The sequence below is a fragment of the Gobio gobio genome (assembly GCF_949357685.1).
Source record: "Gobio gobio genome assembly, chromosome: 5".
NCBI lineage: Eukaryota > Metazoa > Chordata > Actinopteri > Cypriniformes > Gobionidae > Gobio > Gobio gobio.
In genome coordinates, this window is record NC_137101.1 from 42,265,573 (window position 1) to 42,286,095 (window position 20,523).

At 38.6% G+C, this 20,523-nt stretch overlaps 1 protein-coding gene across 1 annotated transcript in view; it reads left to right on the forward strand.

Moving 5' to 3' along the window:
* The window catches only part of LOC307126546 (uncharacterized protein), a gene marked incomplete at its 5' end in the record, with an annotated part of 1,586,879 nt that overhangs the window by 772,949 nt on the left and 793,407 nt on the right, over window positions 1–20,523 (forward strand). The gene's annotated exons all lie outside the window — the stretch shown is intronic.

A 20,523-nucleotide genomic window follows, 5' to 3' on the forward strand; every position in this document is an offset into this window, starting at 1 on the left:
ATACCTGACTCACAGGCTCATTTATTATGTGGCTCATTATGCGGTTCTTTTGTCTTAGCTGTGAATCAGAGCATTATTCATGATCATTCATGCCTCTTCACTTATGGGCTTTGTAAACTAAAAGTGTCTTACAAAGTTTGAATTAATATATTGTTTTACGTATGTGAATGATTTTCACATCAGTTTGAAGCAAAAACTAGGCAACAACATCCAATAGTCAATAGTCTTGTGGACACATATTTACTTTTTTTGTTTTGTGGCCTTATTTCAGGTTTTTTTTTTCTTTCAAAACCATAGATTCATGTTTTTCTCTCAAAAATACAAGCATGTACATGCTCACATACTGTATTATGGTAGCCCAGTTTGTGCTGAATACAGTGTAATGACACTTTTATCATTAATGTATTTCTGTCAGGACCACTATAGTCAAAGATGATTGACTATTAGCATAGAGTTTGGAGTGGCGGTATGGTTCTATTCTGAGCAAGAACTCCCTGCGCATACAAGCAGCCTAGCATGGATGAGAGCAGGGAGAGCAGCAATAACCCCCCCTTAGGGTAAACAGAACAGAACCAACATAATGTTGTAGGAATTGTGGGCGCAGACATAAATTAATCTTCCAATTGATTCGTTCAATCATAATTCCACACAAAACCCAACTCAACACCCCAGACACCAAGAAATCAACCATCTATCAACGAAAGAACGTAGGCGCCAACCCAATTACTTCATTGCCCCACAAACTCTGAGCAACTTCAAAGAGAACAAAAGACTCAAGAGAAAGAAACAAACCAGGGGGCGTATTACAGAAACTTTACAATCCCATTTTATCTGTTTGGTAACCATGGCAATTTCAGTTAGGACCGCATTTAGGACAAAAGCTATTACAGAATGACATTTCTTAAGTGCATAATCCTATCTTAACTATGGATAGGAAACGGGTATTACAGAAGCATCCTAACTCGACAAAAAATCCTAAAAGCTGTCTTAACTTTAGGACAACCCCACTGGTGTCCTAACTTCAAACTTTTTTGAAATCCAACGGTAAAAATCACAGTGCAAAAGCCTTTTTCGACAGAGCATTACATTTATTAATTATATAAGATGAAGAGCAACGACATTTTGATGGTGGAGATAATTCTGGAGGACCCAGAGGATGTGCTGTGCTTTGATAAAATGCTGGTAAATAAGTACAGACTCCCACGACACGCCGTCACAGAGAATTACCGGTCGTTCTTCACTGGCATAAAGTTGGCTTGATGCTTGACGTTCGATATTTGCAAATTTAAGGACCGTCTCTGAAGTTGCATACGACATTGATACCTACACATTTCTAACTTCAATAGCATTTGAACCAAATATGTAAAATATGTGCATCATAACTGACACCCAGATGAACACTTTACAGTTGGTTTTGATACTGTAAGTCGGATGTAATTTAGAGACGGTCCCTAAATGTGCGCATTTCGAATGTCTAATAATGTCAAACAAATTTTATGCCAGTTCATTATCCAAGGGACTAACGCCTTATCCTTTTCATTTAATTTTCTGCCGCACTGGAATTAAAAGCTCAGGGTTGTTTTTCCATTTTGATTTTAGCTTTACCTCCGAAGCAGTTTGGGCGTTGTTGGTTGCTTGGTAACAGACCTGACAGTTGATTTGCTTCTGTAATATGAAATTGTGAAAGATCCTAAATTCACTTATCATATCTTAAGTTAAGACCTAAGATAGAAAGTTTCTGTAATACGCCCCCAGATCGCTGTCTTCTCAATTACCTGTAAATGAACTCTGCGTGACACAGCTAAAACCTACAAGAAAACTCACAGAAACTGTGTTACATATAAACGGCATGAAATCATTGATCATTGGACTTGCATTCGAATAGCCTTCAACGGCATAGTTTTATTGTGTCTACAACCGATACATGTGACCATTATACATGTATATCACTCCCAATTTATGTAATTATGTAACTATTGAATGAGTGAATGAAAGTGCACAGTGCTTGGTATCTTTTTGTTTGTGTTGTGTTTGTTTGGTTGTGCAGGTCTTTTTTTTTTCGCTCTTTGTGTGTAAATGTTTGTCCTTGGTTGTTCTTGTTGTGTACTATTTTATACTTTTGTGTCTGTTAATAATAATAAAAAAATATATCACAAAAATTCTAAAGGGACCCAAAACTGTAGGGGTTACTATGATCTATAATGATCTATGATCTCTTTTTTTCTTTGGACATTTTTTTTTATCAGCATGGGCAAGGCAGAATGGATGGTGGATGGAAGAGGAAGAGTGTTTGGCATGCTGGGTGCCACACCAAGGAGACAAATTAGCAAAACATGTCTCCGTTTAGTTGAAAGGAGGACCAGAAGAGAACAGATTCCACTCATAGCTCACTATGACGAGAGGTTCCATCATTATCAGTGGTGAGTGAAGGGCTTACAGACATGCTCTGCCCCAGCTCGGTTACAGGCAATATACCATAAACCACAGTGTAGCATTTGTTGATGCCTAGACAGGAGCTTATACCAAACAAACCGAGAAGGCCTGGAGAACCGATAAGGAGAATGTGTGGAGGCTCAGGGGAAGACTGTATGGTGGACCACCTTGCAGTTATTGAACGGCATGAATGGCTGGCAAAAGAACATCACAATGGATTCCTAGGTCATCTCATTCATGACATTGGAAAATTGTACAGATTATAGGGCGTAATTTGCGGGTGGGACATGTCCCAACCACTTTTTGAAATATCTTGTGGCGTGGATGTACGTAATACAAATAAAACATCTACAGTTAACAAGTAGAGTATTAATTTAATTCGCTTGTTAACCCTTTTAAACCAGATGTGTCGCCAGCGACACATCTAACCGAGCTGTATTCATGTTAATGTAACTCTTCAACCGTTTGCACTATCAAAATCATTCAAATAGCTCCTGATAGTAGACATAGTTTCTGCCAATATACAGCTTATTACGGTAATGTCACGATTTCCATCAGCAAATCACAGCGGCTTTCAGGGGGAGCGGGAAAGGACGGATTTGAAGGGTGATACGGAGTGCGGCAGGTTAGAGTTTTAGAGGATATTTAGAGTACAAAACATAATTAAAAATGGACAAAAACATGGCGAAGACAGATTATACAAGCGAGGAGGCGATTGAGTTTATTTTTGATGACACTTGGGAGGAGGCTGAGTGGGACTCCTCAGACCCGGCGTCTGCAGATTCCAATGTTGAGGAGGCATTTGCTGCTGGCCTTGATCCAGATATGGATTGGTAAGTGAAGCTTGTCTTTTTTTCTAATGGAGCTGTGAGAAATGTCGGTAAAATATGCATAGATTCAGTGTTTCAGTTCAAAATACCACTGTTTCACACATCTTAGAATGTGTGTGCGTGTGTATGGGTTGCATGTGTATGTGTGTGTGTGCATGTGCTTGCATGCATGTGCATTCATGTGTTTGCATGCGTGTGTATGGGTTGTGTGTGTGTGTGCGTTCATGTGTTTGCATGCATGTGTTCATGTGTTTGCATGTGTGTGTGTGTGTGTGTGTGTGTGTGTGTGTGTGTGTGTGTGTGTGTGTGTGCGTTCATGTGTTTGCATGCATGTGTGTTCATGTGTTTGCATGCGTGTGTGTGTGTGTGTGTGTGTGTGTGTGTGTGTGCGTTCATGTGTTTGCACGCATGTGTGTTCATGTGTTTGCATGCGTGTGTATTGGTTGTCTGTGTGTGTGTGTGTGTGTGTGTGTGTGTGTGTGTGTGTGTGTGTGTGTGTGTGTGTGTGTGTGTGTGTGTGTGTGTGCGCGTTCATGTGCTTGCATGCATGTGCATTCATGTGTTTGCATGTGTGTGTGTGTGTGTGTGTGTGGTGTGTGTGTGCGTTAATGTGTTTGCAGGCATGTGTGTTCATGTGTTTGCATGCATGTGTGTGCCCTTTACATTTTTTGCAATCTTTCATGTGTATGCATGTATGTGTGCGTTCATGTGGTGCGTGTGTGTGCATTCATGTGTATTCACATGATGTGTGTGTGTATGTACATGTGTGTGTGATGTGTGTACATAAATGTATTAGCATGCGTGTGTGCAAGAAACTGCAGGCTTTATTTGTATTATTATTTCATTGTTATTGTGTTTTTGTATTTATAACTTATGTATGTATTTATAACTTGCGATAGTTCTACAGTCAAAAAAAACAACTGCGTGCATGTGTGTGATACGTGTGTATGTACATGTGTGTGATATGGGTGTACATAAATGTGTTGGCATGCATGTGTAAGTAACTTCAGGCTTTATTTTTATTATAATTTCATTGTTATTGTGTTGTTGTATTTATAACTTTTATTATTGTTTTATTTTTTTTACAATTTAGCTTTTAATAATGTATTGTTTCGTAATGGAAAATAAATTTATAAATATACAGTGAGTTTGTAACACAAGCATTTTTTTTTTTTCAGTGTGGCTTCTACAGAAGCAAATGGGCCATCCACAACACCACCTCAGAGGGGCTGTGGGCACAGTAGTAGCCGTGGCCGTGAGGAATCACATAGCCTCTCGACAGTGACGCAAGGTGAAAGATGGAAGACGGAGGCAGACTGTGATATAGTGCCCAATGTCCAAAGATTTACTCCCAAAAGAATACCTGGAGTGCAGCCTCCACTCATATTTGGGAAAATGTCTCCAATTGACATTTTTAGTGAATATTTTGACGAAGAAGTGTGAAAACAAACAAGAATGCGGTGAAAAATCTGGAGAGGGGTAAGAAATTCACATGGACCGATATATGCCCTGAAGAACTGAAGAAGTACTTAGGTCTGCTTCTCTACATGGGTGTAATGGTCTGCCAAAAGTGAGAGACTTCTGGAGGAAGAAGACTTTGTTTCATGTTCCCTTTCCCGGTACTGTGATGTCTAGAGACTGTCTTCTAACAATCTCCTGCAATCTGCATATCAGCGATCCAATGGAAGATGCAGAGAATGACAAGAAACGGGGCACAAAGGCGTATGACTGTCTCCAAAGAGTGCAACCACTCTTGTACATTATGAGGAACCGGTGCATGACTGTTTACCACCCTAAACAGCACATTTCTGTTAATGAGAGGACGGTTGCCACTAAAGCCAGGATATCCTTCAAGTAGTATATGAAGGCCAAGCCCACTAAGTGGGGCGTTAAACTTTGTGATTGCAGATGTCAACGGCTACACCCTAATTTCCAAATTTACACCGGGAAGTCAAAATTTTCATCTGGGAAAGGCCTCCCAGATAGCAAACTGACTCCGTAACGGATCCGTCCCGGAGGTATCACAAGCTCCGGAACGGATCCTCAAAACGGGTCCGGAACGGAGTCCACTTGCACAGCGCAGCGGATCCGGAACAGATAAGGATTGCGGATCCAGACCAGTTCAGGGGCAGACCCGCCCCGTACCCGTTGATAAAGCAGCTGATCCGCCACGGATCCGATCTGGACCCGTTCATTAAGTGGGTCATTCGGTCTGGATATCTTTCAGATCCCTCATTCAAAAGTATTCTGGTAAAAACTAACTACACAGAAATATTTAAAATATAATGGACCAACATTAGATAGACTGGATTGCTCTATAAAAGCTTGAATATTTAATGTCTGCTTTTATGAATAATAAAACATGATTAAATCATTCAAAACTTGAAAAGCTAAATTAATCATATTTAGCCAGTAACAATAAAACTACACAAAAATAGGTAATTAGACTGTAAATGTAAAAACAGTCAAGTGCAACCATAAGTTGTACCAAGATTTTTTTTATTTTTATAATAAATATATAATGAAAAAGAACACGTTTTTATTTTTAGTGTTGCTCAAGAAACATTTACTCTTATTAATGTATTAAACAGTTGCACTGTTAACAATGTTTTCGTAGAAACTGGATTTTTTTTTTTTAGATTAATGAATAGAAAAACAGAAAAAAATAAAAATACATAAAACATCATTTATTTAAAACCTTGATTTTATTTTAACTGTTATTTTAAATGAACACTTCACAACTTAACAGTTTGACACTACTATTGGGTGCTGACAGTGGGACGGCTCCTTGAGCTCCCCCTATCTGCTGCCAGGTTGAACCACCGTATTGTATGTTTAGTAATGTCCTCATCAGTGGCGGCACGGGATACATGGCTCTTTCTCACAGCACCTGTAATACACAAGCAGATTTTCATTAAATTTCATGAAATCACATTGGAGTTGTGCCAGTTTTTTAAGGCAGCGGCTATTTACACCAAGTGAAAATAACATTTTCTAAGTAATAGATGATATTTACACCAAAGTTGCAGTTATTTGCTATATGTGTAAATAGTAATTACATGCTATTTGTATTTTATTTTGACAGATACATACTATTTGCACCTCAGTATTGTTGTACATTATCAGGGGGCAATAATAACAGAGTGTAAATTATTGTATTTAAATTATTAAATGGATGCCATCTTAGTGGGACAATAAAAGCCCTCCCTACACAGACCCCTAACCAAACCCAATAAATGCTTTTATTATTAAACATTTCATTAGGCACTTTATTTTCACATTTAGAACAGTTTCTTTATTTTTATTGAAATTGAATGCCTTTGAGAGTTGAAATATGTTGAAATTTGTTTTTTTTTTTGTTTTGTTATATTTTTACTTTGCTTTGCCCAACCAGGCATTGTTAGGCGGAGCATGTGTCTTCCTGTAGAACATTGTGCTTATGCCTATGATGAGTACTGGGCTACTCCACAATGGGTGGCATCCCTTATTAAATCTGTTTAAAGTAGTCTGAATATAAAGACTTATTATAGGCGTATTGTAGTTATTCAGGATAAGACAAAAACACAATTTGGAAGATGGATTCATGATGTACTCGCACATTTTTAACAACAACAAAAAAAAAGTTATAAAAACTTTTAAACAAAAGAATAAAAACAGAAATGTGCTTATATTTTTTAGCCAGGCTATATTTATTACATTTACTTACACAGAAGGAACTTCTTTGACTCCATCTGGTGAAATGGCTTTTCCCTTCGAGTTGATTCTCCTCCCAACATCATCATGGAACATGTGGGAAAGGATGTTCCATGTCACACGTTTTGTGTCATGACCCCCAATGGTTGCCCGGGAGGAAAACTAAAATGTAACAAAAATCCTGTCAATTTCGTATATTAGCTTGTGCATTGCAATCACGTGGTTCTGATGACGCACAAAATTCAGATGGAGGGCAGGAATTGTAAAACATAATGGACGAGATGGAGTAAAGTCCGTAGGCTACTGTGCTGATTTAGAAAGCTATAAACAGAAAATCACAACATATGCTGGACGTGATCCTTATGTTATGAAGAGGAGCGATTTTTTTTCCTACTTAATTGGAACACTTGCGCGCTTTCTAGACGGTTGATATAGAGAATAAAGCTGCCTTCACGGCGTGTTGAGTTCTGGTCTGGTGTATTTAATCGCGCTGTCTTTCTGCTAGCGAGTTTAGGTTTAGATTGTCTGTCGACTTGTAATTGTGAAAAATGTCACCATTGTAGGTCATTCATGCTACGACGAGAATTGAAGTTGAAAAGTTTCTTTGCCATTTGTACCAGTACAGCAATACAGGTACATAGGAATTTTTGTAGCAAAGCTCTTTGAGTCAGCAATAATACAATACATAAAATCAACCTAGAAGACCAGCTAACAAACTACACACAATACATAGACTACACACAATGAATAGACTTCACACAATAAATAGACTCTTGAGAAACAATTAACGAAGAGCAACACAAACCTATGTCAGTAAACCCACACACTAAGATTATTAATTTAAGATACAAATTTAAAATAAACATTATTGCACATTTAATTCAATTTAGTATTGAATACTGTCCCGAGATAATACGTATTATCAGTGCTAAAAAACTATAATAAAACATTCTCTATTTAACAGAGACTGACACATGAACACAACACAGACTACCTCTCACATCTCTATATAAAAACAGACATGTTTGTTTCCTCTGCTATATCCTTCGCCATCAATCTAACCGTCGCTGGGAAAAAACTGTTATAAAACCGCACCCTGTGCGAGATAATACTGTCCGGTCTGCCATATCTCAAGTTATATATTGAGTGTTTAGGCCTGAACATTGAGTGTGCAGGGTGGTGTGTATCCCTGAGAATATTCTTAGCTCTCTTCCTGCAGCGTTGTGTGTATAGGGCCTCCATAGATGGAAGATCCGATCCGATTATCTTCTGCGCGGTCTTTATGACCCTTTGGAGAGCTCTCCTTTCTGCCTGGGTAGTGCTTCCAAACCATACAGTGATGCCATTTGTTAAGATACTTTCCACAAGTCCTCTATAGGCCTGGATGAGTGGCTTGTGGCTAAGTCCTGCTTTCCTTAGCAGCCTGATAAAATAAAGCCGCCGTTGGGCCTTCTTCACTGTGACAGCAGTGTTTATGGTCCAACTCAGATTTGATGACACATGCAGGCCCAGGAACTTGTGACTCTCAGCTTTTTTCACCTCAGTCCCCTTAATGATCAGTGGCTGTAACAAGGGTTTCTTCTTTCTAAAATCCATGATTAATTCTTTTGTTTTATCTAAATTAAGAATGAGGTCATTATCATCCCCATAAGCCAGAATTTTGTCAACCAGCTGCCTATAACCAGTCTCATCCCCACCCTTGATCAGGCCCAGGATAGTTGTATCATCAGCATATTTAATAATCGCAGTGTTGTTCATAAAATATGATATGAACACCATCGTTCAGGTGGAAAACTGGACAATGTACCTTTCCTCTTTTCTATGTGTAAAACCCTATTTTATACAGGTTGGGGAGTTGATGGTAAGACCCTGGATAGCAAATCTAGTAATAATGTCACTGATTAAACCCACTGCCTATCACTCAATAAAATAAATTGGGGTTCTGTATATAAAAAGTTCTGTATTTTTTTTGGTTTAATAATTAACATTACATTTGCGAGTATGATTCTCATGCGGCTTGTGAATTAACAGAGCTTGCAACTTCAAAACTATTCACAAGCTTCCATAGATCTAATTTTGTTTGTAATTTGTTGAAATATTTAAAAAAAAGAGTGTCTGTGTCTGTCAACTGAATGTAACCCTCTCAGATTCTCCTGCGTAGCAGATTGTACAATGACAACAATAAGCTTCAGTTACTTTTACACCTTTCCAACAAAGAAACAGATCGACTTCTGTCAGCTTGTTGAACACATTTTTATTTGGACACATTTCTCTGTATGAAGCAGCAGCGAGCGTGTGACAGTTTTCACCAGATCAACATTGTGAACCAAATTCTTTAAAACTAATCAAGTCAAGACGGGCATCGGAACCATTGTATGATCATAAACCATTTTTATGATCAATGATATTGGACCCACTCACGTTTATCGTCTCTAATTCGGCACATGTCTGTTTACCTACCCCTAATCGATAAACACTTATTATTAAAAACATTAGAAGCTTTATTTCCACTTTTCTAATATTTTCTTCATTTTTATTGAAAATAAATGCCTTTCCGATTTGATATGTGATGGGAAAACGGAGAAGATTGAGTTCGGCGAAAGCCGGACTCGAACCGCGGGTCGATTTGTGTCAAAACCAGATGCCGTGCGTCTTACCCCTACACTACTACCGCTCTCAATGATATGGCGATTTCTGTAATTTTGTCTTAGGCCAGTGAAAATGTTTATGTAATTATTAATAAGAGCCTCTGCAGATCAAGATAAGGTTGTTGTAATTTTTCTACCCTAATTGTTGTATTTTTTCAACCCACTTTAGTCATTTCTTGGGAGACACAGATGATGACAGTGAAGAAGATCATCCTCATAAAAAGAGAGCCAGGGGTCCAGCCAAACTCTTAACCTAACCACCAGCTCCGGTTATCTCACCACCAGCTCCGGTTATCTCACCACCACCTCCTGTCATCTCATCACCACCTTTTATCCCAAGTGGCACAGTTGCTCCTCCTCCACCCACTTTACCACCAGTAAATAGTGTTTAGCAGGCAAAGCGGTATATTTGTACTTAATGTAATTGGCATCTACTCCAGTAAAAAATTTCTGAGGACCTACCCACATTTTTTTTTGCTTCCGATGCCCATGAGTCAAGTCATCTTTATTTATATAGCGCTTTTTACAATGTCGATTGTTTCAAATCAGTTTCACATTTCAATTATCATAGTGACAAAATACAACATTTGTCCATATTTAATTTAATATTACCAGTTATTATTAACAACAAATTATTCCCAGTAATTAACTGCTTTTTATTTGTTGTATTAGTTTCTTTCATTTTCGTGAGCTTTTGATATAATTTTGCAACTGTCAGTTGTTATTATTTGACATACATTTGTGTCTTGTACATGTAAACATAATAATAATGAATAAACTGTGGTAAGATGTGAAGCGGGAAGAGAATTAATATGTGCGTCACGTTTAGTCGATGAAACACTTCCACCAAGGATACACCTGTGTATCCTCGCTTATGACTACTCCTCGCGGTGCAATTAGAGAGTTGAGATGTGCTACAAGATGGCTGAGCTCGGTCGGTTTGGAGGACGGAGGAGCGAGGAAACGAGTAGGGATATTGAGAAGCACCCCTGGGGACCCTCCTGCAGAGTTTAGCTCCAACCCTAATTACAGATAGGTGAAGCTAATCAAGCTCTTCAGGATCACTTGTTGAAAATATACAGGCAGGTGTGACATAAACAGGTTGGAAATAAACTTTGCAAGACAGTGGGTCCCCAGGAGCAGAGTTGAAGACCTCTGTTTTAAAGTAAAAAAGTGATAAAAGTTACGTAAACTACAAAAGCTCTTTGTGTTTTTTTCGGTTTGATCGATTTGAGCAACAATAAACCACGCAAAACATTGGCATTTTGAGTTTGTGTTAGTGATTCCTATGTAGAAAATCGCTTCCTGCCCTCCATCTGCTTTTAGCACCTCAGCAGTGACGTCATGGGCAAACAACCTATTAACAGAGGGAAACAAATGTCCAGTGTTAATTACATTTTTTCCTCTAAAGACCTTGATGACCAAGTAATATGTTTCCTCTGTGCTATATATTTAATGTTTTTAGTGTATATAAGATATTGACAGTTTTGGGAAAACTGCACTCAAAAATATATCTGGTAAGATTTGCCCAGATTAACCTTAATGGGGCCATTTGGTTGTGTAACCTTAGGCTTTGTGCCAAAACTAGGGTTTGCTCCCTTCGTCACTACACCTTAAAATCAGACCCATAAGTAGGGGAACGTCATTTGCAGTACACTACTGTGCAAGTTCATTTAAGAGCAAACCTAAAACTGCTCAATATACAGCACACATTATTTATTATAGACATAACAATATGACGACCATTAAAGACCATTTATAAAAGGGCTGATCAAAATATTTTGTATAAAACATTAAACATAATTAACAATTAACGCAGTATGTGTTTTTTTTTCACTCCCCAAGGTTAACAAAAAATAAATAAAAAATTGACACTGTAAAAATGCTACAATGTAATGTGTTGTTATCTTACACTGCAATGAGATTGAGGGGGGAAACTCACCCCACTTGACTTCAGTTGATGATTGGCAGGATTTTTGAGCCACTCCTCAAAATTCTCCACTTCTTCCATTGACCTTAATGGAAACTCTACTGGGTTGTCAGGCATTTCCATGTCTTGGCCTACTGGGTTCAACTTGCTCGTCAAATAATTAACTTTAGCAATTATTTGCTCCTGCTGGTGTTTAAGTAACTCCAATAAACTTATAATGTGGACTTCTGCAGCTGTAAAAAAAAAAGAAAAAAAGAAGAAGTTTGGAATATATAAACAATTTTTATTCTGCATTGGACAACTCATTAAGGCACATTCCACTGAACAGATGGGAAGAGATTGTTTAACTTTTTTTAAATCGAGGCCTCAAAGAACTGAATTTAGGCTTTTATTCACATATAAACATTGATAGCGAACATAAACAGAAGCTCAATCGAACTTGCTTGATGCGTGAGAACAAACCCCTTGCGGAAGCTCAAACATGCTGCGTAACACACGAGAATAGGGCTGTCACTAACGTTTATTCTGGTAATCGAGTAATCAGTCGATTATTTTGATGATTAATGGAGTAATCAAACTTTTTTTTTTGTAAAATAGACCTTAGCGAAGACCTAAGCCTTTAAAATGTTTTAAAATACATATACAATTACAATTAGGCAATAATATTTGGTTCAAATAAAGTATCCAAAACAAGTAATCATATGGTTCCAAATTAAAATACACAATATGTAAAATATAAACAATCATAATGTGTACAATAACATGCCTGCAGAGGGCACCAACGGTCTGGTGTTGTTACTCTTTACAGCAGATCAAATCCTTGTTTAATTTTGGCCAAACGACATTTAATTCAAAAGTTTACTCAATCTTGAATATTTTTCCACTTCTTTACGATAGAAATGCTACAGTAATTATGATTATCATTTTAACCAATATACAGCATGCCAAAAATGTGTCTAATTTTCATTGACTAAAAGTAGATTCAAATGCCCAGATGTTTAGTTGACTAAAAATGACTTAACAAAAACAACATAAGGTTGACTAAATATGATAAAAGCTAAAAAGAAGATTTGACACAGGACTAAGACTACAATTAATAAATAGCTGACAAAATAAACACTATCCGATGAGTTATTGCTCACCAGAGCAGGCAATACCGTCTGATCCACATTGGTGTCTGACAGACATGGTCATCCACACACACAGTAAAAAAGCACTCTACCTACGTGATCTGTGAGCACAATACTGACAATACATTTAAAATAAATGCAAAGAAACCGTTTGTAATTTTTGCTCATCTTATTTTGACATCTGATATTATGTATGATCTCTACCTTGATGTTTGTTTCTTTTGATCCTCATTTTTTTACAATATTTACTGATAATTGTTTTGGTATAATCATATCAATATTAAAAAGTAGCATTAAAAAATTAACAAATAGCCTAATTTTCTACCATATACAATTTTGTAAAATTATCAGCTAGCTAACAACTTTGTTCTGATCTCACCTAACTCCAGTCTACACTAAATTATATTTCACTACACATTGTCAACATAAATAAGCTGAATGACTGTGGATGATTAAACTAATTCTTACTATCCACTCTTGTTAAATTGGGTAAGCACACTTGTGTTCTCGTTTCAGAGGTGTTCTGAGTAAATTAATATACTGATTCGTTCGTTCAGCGTTGGACGGATCAGTTGTTCTAACCAGTTGCTAAAAGGATTCGATTCAAAGGAGTCATTGGTTCGCGAATCGGACATTAGCAGATGCGTTGAGTGCGAATCCCATCTGTTAGAACATCGCGAAAGATTTGTCAATACAGAATACACTTCATTACAGAATATAATGTTTTCCCGTTTATTGAAACTTATGTTTATGTCAGCTGGTCAGAGAAGAGTCGATGTTTTTTGAGCGCAGTTCACACCCAGCGGGAATTCAAGGAAAAAATTATCCGAATGCTGCACGTGCAACATGGATTCGGTCTTCCGACCTTTTGATTTTGATTAATATGTGAAATATGAGCCAATATGTGAAATATGAGAAGACCTCGACAGACAGAGAGCGAGCGCGCGCGCGGGGGAGGAGCTCTCTGCTCGTTCTCTGTCACTCAGTTAACACGGCCGTATCACAAGTGCAACAGTCATCTATTCTACACTCATAAATCACAATAACTTATCAAATAAGGCTTTGGCAGGCCAAAAATTTTCAATGCAGGAAAAACCCTGCTTATTAATAATTACATAAACATTTTCACTGGCGTAAGAACTTGAGTTGAAAATTAGTATAATTGGTTAAGAATGGCGTGGCAATCCTGTGGCAGTTGTGTTAAGACAAAAATCCTGGAATGTTTTCCTCAAAAAACGTAATTACTTTTCGACGGAAGAAAGAAAGACATTAATAGCATGGATGAGATGGGGGTGTGTAAATGATCAGGACATTTTAATTTTGAAGTGAACTAATCCTTTAACGTAGAATTTAAAAGATAATATATGTATATACTAACATTGGCTTTGGCCTTCTCTTTGGTCGAATCTCCTCCTCTTCCTCATCAGACTGTAGATCTGATGTGTTGCACATCAGAGATTTCTTTAAGAGTCGTCGTGCCTCAAAGTAGTCATCTAAAAATAATGTGTTAAACTTAAGTAGTTTCAAATTAACAGAACAAAAAATAGAATTATAGACAACAGAACTGACTTAAATGATTTTTCCAATTGCCAATATTTTGATCCATCCTTCCCTCACTCGTGAACAAGACCCCAAGATACCTGAACTCCTCCACTTGAGGCAGGAACTCTCTACCCACCTGAAGCGGGCAAGCCACCCTTTTCCGACTGAGAACCATGGCCTCGGACTTGGAGGTGCTAATTCTCATCCCAGCCGCTTCACACTCGGCCGCAAACCATCCCAGTGCACGCTGAAGGTAGAAGCAAGGCAAAGCTCTCGATTTACCGGTCAATCTACGTTCCTACTCTCACCTATGGTCATGAGCTGTGGGTCATGACCGAAAGGACAAGATTCCGGATACAGGCGGCCGAAATGAGCTTTCTCCGCAGGGTGGCTGGGCGCTCCCTTAGAGATAGGGTGAGGAGCTCAGTCACTCGGGAGGAACTCGGAGTAGAGCCGCTGCTCCTCCACATCGAGAGGAGCCAGCTGAGGTGGCTCGGGCATCTATTTCGGATGCCTCCTGGACGCCTTCCCAGGGAGGTGTTCCAGGCACGTCCCACCGGGAGGAGGCCCCGGGGAAGACCTAGGACACGCTGGAGGGATTATGTCTCCCGGCTGGCCTGGGAATGCCTCGGGGTTCCCCCGGAAGAGCTGGAGGAAGTGGCTAGGGAGAGGGAAGTCTGGGCATCTCTGCTTAGACTGTTGCCCCCGCGACCCGGCCCCGGATAAGCGGAAGATGATGGATGGATGGATGGAATATTTTGATATTTTCTTACAAATTTAAATTAGCATACCGAATGATTTAATAATTCTGACATCATATGTTTTCCAGTCAGGTCCAGGCTCTTCTGAATTTTTCACTGCCCTGTTCACTCTTTCATCATTTCTGTAGTTTGGCCAATAGACAACTCCATCGCTGCACCACTTTTGTGGCACCACTGCTACCGTTTTGTTTATCAGGAACTCGATTAGGTGGAACATCCTTAACCTAGAAGGAAAAACAGCACCACAGAAATATAACTTCCTGTTTCAAGTTCTGAAACAATTGTTATTTGTCAAATACAATCTATAACCATCAATATTAATCAATTATTGCTGTGGCGTATGCATGTGTTGTGAATTAGGTGGAATGTTTTCGAGAGAAGAATTAGTGAATGAGACCCAATGATTTGCTGATCACACTGTTTGCATTTCTTTTTTTTAGCCTTTTTCAGGTCAGTACGTCTTCCTTTGGTTGTTTCACCAAGTGCATAGTGTAATTGCATAGTGCATATGGATCAATTCTAAAAGAAGGTTGAAATTGGCCATTCAAGACCTGCAGTGTAAATGTGGCCTTATTGAACTCAATTGAATCAACAATGAACTGTCAAATAACTGCGAAGTTGCTTTGAAACAATCTGTATTGTATAAAGTGCTATATACATAAAATTACTTTGAACACATTTAACACAAGCAACTTACTACACAAAGTACTTTCAGTTAATTGTTATCCAGTTTCAGTTTAAACACCTGTCCAGTCAAAACTAATGTGCAACCCCATCAAGTCTTACTGCTAATATTTGAACACAAAAAGTACAACTAAAACTACCATCAAAACTACAAAACATCATTCTCCCCCAGGAAGAAAACAAACTAAAATGGCTTCATCCTTTTTAACTGTTAATTATAAAAAAGAAAAAGCAGATAAGTCTCTGTAACCTTAAAGGGTTAGTTCACCCAAAAATGTAAATTCTGCCATTAATTCCTCTCCCTCATGTCGTTCCAAACCCGTAAGACCTTCAGAACCCGTTCATCTTCAGAACATGTATTGTTGTATGAAATCTGAGAGCTCTCTGACCCCTCCATAGACAGCAATATAATTAACACTTTCAAGGCCCAGAAAAGAAGGAAAGACATTGTTAAAATGGCCCATGTGACTCCAGTGGTTCAACCTTAATTATATAAAACGACGAGAAATATTTTGAGCGCAAAAAAACAAACAAAAATACAGACTTTATTCAACAAGTTTCCGTTGTAAATAGTGCAGTGCTCTCATCTACGGCAGCCGATGCAGTTCATGTGAGCATCACGACGCATGAGCGGGAACTGCTTAGGAGACTGGCACAGGCTAGAAGAAATTGTTGAATAAAGTTGTTATTTTTGCACACAAAAAATTTCTCGGTGCTTCAAAACATTAAGGCTGAACCACTTGAGTCACATGGACTATTTTAACGATGTCTTTACTTCCTTTCTGGGCCTTGAAAGTGGCCATTAAATAGCTGTCTATGGAGGGGTCAGAGTGCTCTCGGATTTCATACAACAATACATGTTCTGAAGATGAACGAAGGTCTAACAGGTTTGGAACAACATGAGGGAGGAATTAATGACAGAATTTTCATTTTTCCCTTTAAAGGTTTAGTTCACCCAAAAATGAAAACAACATAAGGCTGAGTAGATGATGAAATGAGTAAAAGAATTGAACTTTTTGGGTGACCTAAACCTTTAACCTGTGGAGTTTTTGTTGTCCCTCATCTAAAATGTATGAAATAAGGGTATGGCCACAAAACCATCCCTATGAGGTAAAACAACACATTTTTGGACAAGCTCTGAAGCTTTAACACACTTGAGCATATCTGATGTTTGTGAAACAGTATGTATATTCAGATAGTCAGAATTGAATGGGTAAGTGAAGAACAAAGACTTCTCTGAAAATTCTTTGTATACCATGTACACTCCATCACTGCATTCCACAATGTTATGTATAATGCAAATCTTGTTTCCAATGGCAAACACATTATCCCCAGTTGAAACTTTAACCGTCCACTTGTCACAGGCCATCTCACCATACTGTGCTTTCACTGACAGTCCATCTACAAGTGGCCCAACAAAGTGCTGTTTTTTTAAAAGAGGCACCATTTAAAGGAGTGTCAGTAATTCTCATCTCTGACAATCGACAAATAATTTGGGCAAGGGGAAAAGTCTGGTTTTCTGACAAGTCTTTTTAGCTTGTGTAGGTAACTTTCATAGGGAAATGTAGAAAATGCGTCAAGACAACCATGTCGTTGTACTTCATCTGCCAGATGGACCAAAGCATGTACATTATAAACAAGTTGATCTTTGCCATATATGTCACCAAAGTGAGAAACAAAAGATCTAAGCAAGGTGCGAGCGTACTGTGTGTGGCAAGATAGTCTAGGACTTACTAAAATGGCAATACCAGAGAAGAGTAGCATGAAATTGCTGTACATATTTCGGTCCAGAAAGGTACTTAAGACTACAGGTCCTGTGTACAGCAGAAACTGCCTCAATTCAGTGGCCTTCCAGCGATCTAATTCCCTTAGCGATCTGGGCTTTCGGGCAAACTCCACAGGAATATAGGAACGCATTTCTACCAGTTTAGCAGACATTCTTTCTACTATGTTTGCAGGTACTCTGAAATTCAGAGGACCCTTGAGCCAAATGTTCAACAAGCACCTTACCACACCTAAACAAACAAACAAATGCATATAATCTAGAGGGAATTGTGAAACCATGCCAACACTGCTGCCATGAAATGGATGTGGCCCCTCATGATGACTCTCGTCAACTATGTTTTCAAATGAATCATCTGTCCTTAAAGCATAGTCTGTATATGGGTATGTCATGCGTCTGTTAATGTATTTTCCAGGCTGAGAACATTTGTCACAACCATGGTAGCCATTGTGATTCTTTGTGTTTTTAACAAAGGACCTGGCTGGTGTGTCACAAATGACTTGTGTCCAGCTTGAGCTTCAATGTCTTACCCTCTATTTCAAAGCCTTTTTCAAGCTGTTGTATCGAAATCTCCAAGAAACACTTTTGCTGAGCTTGGTTTTTTTGATCCACAGAACAGACCAATCACTACTGGTTCTTTCATGGGAACACTCAGTAGCAGACCAAGTATGGGCCACAGTTGCAGACTAGAGCTCTTGAACAAAGGAAGTCCATCTATGTTTATTTGCAACTTCAAACAGAAACTGTCTGCCAGTGTGTGTACGTATTTAGACAGTGTATTTCTAAGTGATGACAGAATACCAAAATAGAGGTACTGTCCCCCAGCTCTTTCTAGAATAGAATACTTTTCTTAGTCCTAAGGAGGGTTCTAGCATCCTTTGGAAGATCAGGATGGAAAATGCGAAGTATGCACAATAGCGCTGTCAAAGCAACCAAAGAAATGCCAAAGTGTATGGCCCAGTTGGAAATGCTGTCAGAGAGTGAAAATGTCTCAGAGAGTTCATCTTCTGAATGTTCTGAATCAGATGCCTGAATCGCCCTATCACAGCTGCCAACCACCAAACCCTCATGCATGTCTGCATCTACCTCCATGCCATCTTCCTCCTCACTAAAGACTAGTCCAATTGGATTGTTTGTACTTTCTTCAGAAAACTCTCTATTGACATCTACAAGGTCCTTCTCTGTTGTTATCTGAAAGTCAGTCAAATTTGTGTAAACATCCCTAATTTCTTTAAGTCGTTTATCTACGTCTACATGGGCCCTCCGTCTTAAAGTAGAGCTGGAGACAGGAACAGTTTTTCTATTCATTTTATCTCAAAGAAATGTTACAGAAACAAAAAAAGATAGTAATCTGTAGTCTTTGGTTGTACGTTTATTTAACAATCGGTTTAATGTGCATGTAAAAGCACTCAGTATTTGACAAAATATCAGGCTAAATCAAGTTTAAAACAGTATTTAAACTTACGTTACTCAGACGTTTGGAAAAGATGGACGAAATTCTCAAAACAGACTGGCACTTGAATGAGCTGAAACCTGCAACAGAACACACACACACACACACACACAATCTTTATATGATGTAAAATAATTATCTGAAGCAACATTACATGTGGAGAATATATTAGTCAGCTGGCTAAATCAAGTTTAAAACAGTATTTAAACTTACGTTACTCAGACGTTTGGAAAAGATGGACGAAATTCTCAAAGCAGACTGGCACTTGAATGAGCTGAAACCTGCAACAGAACACACACACACACACACACACACACACACAAGGTAACGCTAACGTTAGGCCTAACAGTTTTACTGGAAAGGGGTGAAAATATGCGGTCAGAATTGGATTAAAATACAGACAACTAATTAAATCCCTCCCAGAAAGATAAATAAATTCCGTCCAAATAGTTTTTAATTCAAAAAATTATTTACCAAACAAATTTTTACTCATATCTATACATAATGACAATTTGCTGAAGAGCTTGTTTAGCCACAAATATTCCAGAATTACAAACATAAAGCAAAACAGTGAACAGTAATGTTACCGGCTACGTAAAAATACAAATAAAGTATATTTTAACCATTCTTACCGTGTTCCGTGTTTATCGACCGGCTCCGGCATTTCACTGAGGAAATGACAGGTTTAAAAAGGCGGGTTCGCTCAGAGAATCCGCCCGGCCTCCGTTGCGAGTTCGCGAGTTGACAGTGCGCTGAGTGGAGGCGGGGCATATTCTGTGCGTATGGCCAAATTGAGTCTGAGAGTACAGCGGACCTGGCGACTTGAAGGCGGATCCGCCCCGGAGTCTATTGCTATCAGGGCTGTCTTTTGATGTTGTTGCATCACTGGTGAACCGAGATACCCTGGGGTCAGGTTATGTGATTTACTGTGACACAAGCCCTCTGCTCTTTCGACACCTGCACCAGCAGGGATTTGGCGCATGTGGGACTTCTCGTGAAGGAAGAGTTGGTGTTCCTTTCACCAAACAAAATGCCTTGAGCAATTCGCTGGATCAGAGATGATGCACTTTTGTTTGTGAAGTGGATGGACACAAGGGAGGTCTCCATGTGCACAACTGTCCACACAGTGTAAAGTGCGGAGACAGTGCTGAGGTATAATCCATTATAATGTAAAACAAAAAAACTATTGTACTGGCAACAAGACAAGTAGTCATTTTCAATACAGTCGCTGAGTGGACATAAGATGGCGCCAGTCACGTTTGTTACAAAGCGTTGTTATTGACGACAGACATTATCAGAAAATAATCTAACCGAACATTTCTAGTTGTTTCTAATCAATAGAAAACTGTATGCATGCTGATTGCGATACGTTAAAATATGCGCTTTAAGCAATAAATGGATCAACATCTTTCTATCTCTCTCTTGTGTCTACGTTAAAGAGCACCTATCATGGAATTTTGAAATTTACCTTTCATGTAGTGTGTAACATAGATCTAAGTGAACAAAAACATCCTGTGATAGCTTGAAATATGACAGTGCACCGTATATATAGTTATTTTCTTTCAAAAGTAAGAGTCGACTCGGAGTCATTTTTAAGAATCGTTAGAAGACCGAAGCTTTTTCTCTGACTAGATGA